The sequence below is a fragment of the Tupaia chinensis genome, unplaced genomic scaffold, assembly GCF_000334495.1.
Source record: "Tupaia chinensis unplaced genomic scaffold, TupChi_1.0 Scaffold145148_1, whole genome shotgun sequence".
NCBI classification, from domain to species: domain Eukaryota; kingdom Metazoa; phylum Chordata; class Mammalia; order Scandentia; family Tupaiidae; genus Tupaia; species Tupaia belangeri.
In genome coordinates, this window is record NW_006205008.1 from 734,440 (window position 1) to 740,323 (window position 5,884).

Consider the following 5,884-nt stretch of genomic DNA (forward strand, 5'->3'; position numbering starts at 1 on the left):
TGAGCGAGAGACAGCACCCCCACCGGGGCCCTGATGCCGCCATCCACCCAGATCACAGCAGGCACAGGGATGTCTAGAACCACAAACCTGGAACCTTCCCACGCAGGCCAGCCTCACAGAGCATGCCGAGGAGCCACCCACGGTCCCCACACATCACAACTCTTCACCAGCACAACCTGGTCCTAATGGAGTGGGCAGATGGCAGGCCAGGGACCAGGGACATCAGTCACACAGGCTCTTGATTCACCTCCACCTCAGCTGACTCTATTGGGCTTTTTATGAATGACCTACGGGATGCTAATCACCACTGCTCAAAAGAGCGGTGGGTAATAGTTCCTAGGGAACAAATGCACATATTTTATCTTAAAAAAAAAAAAATCCCCTTTTCTTCCCCTGAGTCTATTACAAAACCCAGAGAATGAGAGAGAGAGAGAGAGACATGGAGGGTGCTGAGCCTGGGCTTCTTCCCACACCAGAACTTCTCCTCGGAGGGGGAAAACACATTCGAACTCCAACTTCAAACAGCAACTCAGCTGCTTCTGGAGCCCAGGGTGAGTGAACACGATGCTGTCAATTTGTTCCATCTGTTCGACTTGTGGAGCTAAAACAAGCTGTGGGATCCGCTGCCAGGTTGTGTAAAGATCACAGCCAACACCTATTCACTCTCGGCTGCTCTCTTCCTCCCTGCCACCCTGGCCTGGCGCAGGGGGTGTGGAGACAGGGCAGGGACCGAGCTGTGCGTGTGCGCGGGGGAAATACCTCCCAGGGTCAGCCTGGCTCAGCCCGAGAACAGGAAGCCACAGGCCAATCCAGGGAGGCTCTGTGCGAACAGATGACAAACCGCAAGCCCAGGAGGGGGAAGTCGGGTTCTCGGGGCCGGGGGAGGGGCGAGCCCACCGGCCCACCACACACAGCTGCGCCTGGCCTCTGTAATCAAAACCATCATTACAGACCTGACGGTTTGGCTACAGCTGTAAAGAGATAAGCGTGTTGGAAGAGAAAACAGGGCCCTGGTGACCCGGCCTGAGGGTCTGAGTGCTGGCTGGCGCGTACTCTCGATGTGACACCCCCCTCCCACCCCTGCTCCTCCCCAGCCACCTCCCAAGTCGAACTCCCAAGTCTGGGCAGCTCAGGAAACCACAGCCTTTGAACAAGCTGTCCGTGCCTGGGTTAGACATGGCTAGTGAGGAGAAGGGTTTATTTCATTTTAGGACAGGCCTGGGGTGACTTCAAAGAAAAAAAAAAAACCCCACAAAATCTGGTTAGTGCTCAGAATGGTTAAGCTCTGGGGGTCTGAAGTGGAGTGGGGGAGGGGGAGCACAGGCCCCTTTTCCTTCTGACATTGCTGTGAGCATTGCTTTTACACGGTCAGGGGACGAGGATGGCGGACAGACCGGGTGGTGAAAGGGGCCCCTACTGTGGGGCATTATGGAGGAGGGGGAGGGACAGACCACCGGGGCGGCCGCGCTCCCCACTCCCAGCCTGTTTTTCATCGTGAGGCATGCACACAAGCCCTAGTGAACAGATGTGATTTTATTACCTAAAGGTTTTCTTTTTTTCTGCTTTTGAAAAAAATAAACAGGAGAGGAAAAACAACTGCTCCTCCTCTGCACCCCCAAAGGGAGGCCCAGTCTGTTTTCCTTGCCACAGCCGAGTTCTCCACACTTGATGCCTCAGATGGTGCTCTAACCCTCGCCCTCTGGAGTTGCTAGTCCTGAAGAGCAGCTCAGCTCAGTGAGCACCCCTCTGCATGCGGCATGCCACGCCCGTTGCCCTCGTGCAACTTGTTTTAAAAAGTTTATCTTATTTTATTTCTTCCCAGATAAATCCAGAGAGAGAGAGAGAGAGAGCAAGAGAGAGACTCCCACAGGGTCGTCACACCGCAGTTCGCCCCCCTGGCCTCACGGTGTGAACCAAGGACCTTTCTGTGTGGGTCCAGCACCATAAAGCGTTGTTACCACCACCGCCAGCCCTCGTGTGATGCTAACCACGACCTCATGCCAGAGTGAGACAGCCCCACTGGCACCATCCTTCCCACTTCACGGACCAGCAAACCGAAGCTTGGGTGGGGAAGTGGAGGACTTGCCAAAGGCCATCTGGCAGGTAGGTGTCAGAGCTAAGCTCTCTCTGAACACAGGCAGTCTGATTCCAAAGTCAGTTGGAACCACTCAATGTTCCAAACTGCCTGAGCACACCGATGCCCAAGAAGTATTGGTCAACAGCATGAATACAATTGGCAGTTAACTCTGGCAACAACAGCTGGTGACAAACAGGGGAATCCCAAAAATTCGAGAGTCGTTTTTTTTTAAAGTTTCTTTCTTTCTTCCATGAAAGAAACTGAGAAAGAAGTGGGAGACTCAGAGGGAGAGTTAGGCACCCCCAACAGTCTTCAGACTGTTCAGCCTCCAGCTAGGACGGTAGGTATGTGCATGTCTGGCAAGAACCAGGAGGCCTCAGGATGTGAACCTGTGGCATTGTGTGTGGCTTTAGCAGCAACGGAGCGATATGTTTTTGCTACACCTCTGCGGCTGGCCCTGAGGGCAGTTTTAAGGTATTTGGGACACACAAAACCTCGAGGAGGAGCTGGACAGTGTAGGAGGGCAGTAACATGTGCTGCAAGGCTGGCCTGGCCAGATAGGCAGGTTCTGGGTTGGTGTCTGGGGACCTCCCTGTACATACTGGGCACACGTGTGCCTCTGAACAGGGGCTAGCTGAGGCTGGGCATGGATCATGGCATGAATACCCTGGAGTTGCTGTCTCTGTCTCTTTCTGTCAACTCTGGCTTGTGGAAGAAAAAAAAAACCAAAACCTCAAAACAAAACAAAACTTTGGGGTTACCCTGGAGTGGAGCAAAGAAGAAAGGCCTGATTTGGAGCGGTCAGCCCTGCTGGCCACTCAGACTCAGACTTACACTGCTGATCCCACAAGTGCTATTCACTCTACTGGGAGTTCCAAGATGAACAGAAAGAAAAGAGTCACTGGCTTTAGAAAACGGTACATCCTTTCATAATCAATACAAAGTTTTTCTTTCTAATCACCAACAAGCTCAAGCAACCATGGGCTGGCCTAAAGACAATCTAGTGTGATGCTGGGTGAACACCAAGAAGGCTTTGTTTCCATCACCCCTAGGCCAACGTCTTCTAACCCGACACATGCACATCATAGAATAGTATTATACCATTCTACTTATGTTATAGAAAAACTAACATTTTAACTAGAAACCTCTCTCATTATAAATACTTTGTTCTAAAAATTATTTTCTGGTGTAAAGTTCTGAGCTAAGTGTCCTGATTGCCATTTTTTTCTTGATATGGGACCCAACAAAGAAAACATTCATCTAAATCCTATTTGCATAATTCAGCGTGAAATGAAAATGACCACCGTTTGCACATAACACACACCATGATTTTTAACTCTCACTTCACCTCATTTGCACGGATGAGGTAATCTTCCTATTAGCCATTACATTTTTTAAAATTAAAACACACACACACACACGAACAAAAACAGATCATTGGAATGTTGGTAGAGAGACCAAGGGGTGACACTGAATGGCACGTCCATTAAAAATCCAATGGCAATCCTATCAACTAACAACCACATGAAAATGATGGGAAGGAACGTTGACTCAGGGTAACTGCTTCCTTTGAGGAAATGTTCAGAGACCCAACAGGCCTGAATAACTTCTAAGCAGCAAAGGGCCCCAACATCTGGTCAGTCTGTAGAGCACTCAGATGGGCCTAGTAGTCAGAGTTTGAGGGCTGCCTGGGGCCCTGGGGGCCAGCACAGTTAAATCTAACCTGGTCTAGGTGCATGCTGTTCACTCAGCAATCCAAATAAGAATAAAATGCAGCATTTACAAAAAAGATCCTCAAGTCTAACTGCTTTAAGTCTTCAAAGGGATAAGAGTACAAAGATAACCTATAATACTCCATTAGAAAGGTTAGCCCTCTGCACTGCGGGAGAGACAATACCTCTTTGCCCCTTTCCCAACCTCTGCCTAATGCGCCATACTGAGGACCCAAAGGATCAGCTAAAGACACTGAAATACATTCCACAGTAACTCTGCTCCGCTCAGACCCTGGCAGTACACAGCACAGCTCTTTGTCATTTGAGGCAGGTTATTTGCATGTCTTTGGTCAAAGGGGGAGAAATGGAAAGCAGAGAATCTAACTGTCTGATTCCCTGGTAACTCCTTATCCCAAAACTCCTGCTTTCAAAACTGAAGGTAAAAAACAAGACTTGGAACACAAGGAAGTTCATCTCATGAGCATGTCAAAAAATTAATCATGTCACATTGTTCTCTCCGCCTTTCTTCAAAATAAAAGTCAAACCTGGCATTTACATACACACGTGTACAAAATTCTGGGAACACCAGTCAGAAACTGTACTGAACGACTTTCCCTCAACTCAAGCTGCAAACACAGAGGGAAACTGGCTGTTGGCTGCTGAATCTGTACGTCTAACCTTCCTGACTTGAGACCAAAAAAGGCACTTAAATCTGTGTTCAAACAAGCCTAATGAAGTGGGAAATTAAGACAATCATTTGGAGACTCTAAGCCAAAAAATGTTGGGGCCATAATTATTTGGGTATTCCAGTACAAGTATTTGTGCTTGAATTGTATGGATAATGATCCTGATTCTCTACTTCGCTTTGCATGTGTCAACACAGAATAAATGAACAGATGTTCTTGGAATCATTGCATGCATTTATATTCAGTTGGTTTTAGCAGTTAGAAGCAAATTTAGACAATTTCTTTTTTTCCAGTTGACTAATATTTCCTAGAAATGTTTCTAAGAGCAAGGTAAGAAGCCAAGAAAAACATTTTAAAGCAGGAATTGATAATTCATGAAATAATGTGGAATGTGAGTAAGTACTTAATTAGTATATTTCATGGGCCAAATCAAAGATGGTCAAAAGGAACCCAAAGGCAAACCATAGACTCTGGGTGTTAATAATGTGTCCTTGTAGGTTCATCAACTCTAATAAATGCACTCTGGTGGGAAGAGTTTACAGTAGGGAAGGATATTAGTGTGTGTTGCAGGGTGGGGCATGGAAAAATCTCTGTACCCCCTGTTCAATTTTTCTGTAGACCTAAACTACACTGAAGATAAAGTCTATTAAAAATAAATAATTAGGAGCCAGCAGGTGGCATACTGGTTAAGGTGCTGGATTCCACATGGTTAACCGTGGTTGGAGTACTGGACCAGGCAGCTTGAAACTTAAACTGAGCACGTGTGTGTGTGTGTGTGTGTGTGTGTGTGTGTGTCCCCAAAATCCCCAGAGAATAGAAAAAAGGGACTATAGTATGGCTATCCCCACTAGGAGGTAATTTCTCGCTCTCTGTCTCTCAGTCTTCTCTCTGTCTCTCTGGCAAGGGCAGGTGTCCCAAAACAAACGAATACATAAATAAATTAAAAGTAAGGGCCAGCAGGTGGTGTGGTGGTTAAAGGCAATGGACTCCCACATGGGTGACCATGGTTCAAGTTCCAGACCTGGCAGCCTGCTTTCTTACTTTTTCCTCTCTCTCTCTCTGGTCAAATTAAAATAAATAAATAAGAAAAAGCAATACTAATAAATTAAGTTAAATAAAGGAAGTCTTAAAACCAAAAGTACATAGTTTTTAAAATGTGGTCAAAACAAGCAGTTTTGAATTATATCCACTGCTGATCCAAAAACCTACTGGTGCAATGAAGCTAGAGAACTGAACACAAAGTCAGCCTAGAAACCCCGCAGTTAGATCTCATTTGCTCATCAAATGAACTGCTCCCCAAAAGGAAAGAGCAATGGAAGCATCGAGTTTCATATTCTAGAATGTACTTTCCGTTTCTAACATACACTGATAAGTTCTTATGCCAGCTCTCCTAAGCCACCATTTGCATG

General features: G+C 46.9%; 1 protein-coding gene across 3 annotated transcripts in view; it reads right to left on the minus strand.

Annotated features, from left to right (window-relative positions):
* The window catches only part of PTCH1 (patched 1), an 82,373-nt gene that overhangs the window by 21,679 nt on the left and 54,810 nt on the right, over positions 1–5,884 (minus strand). The gene's annotated exons all lie outside the window — the stretch shown is intronic.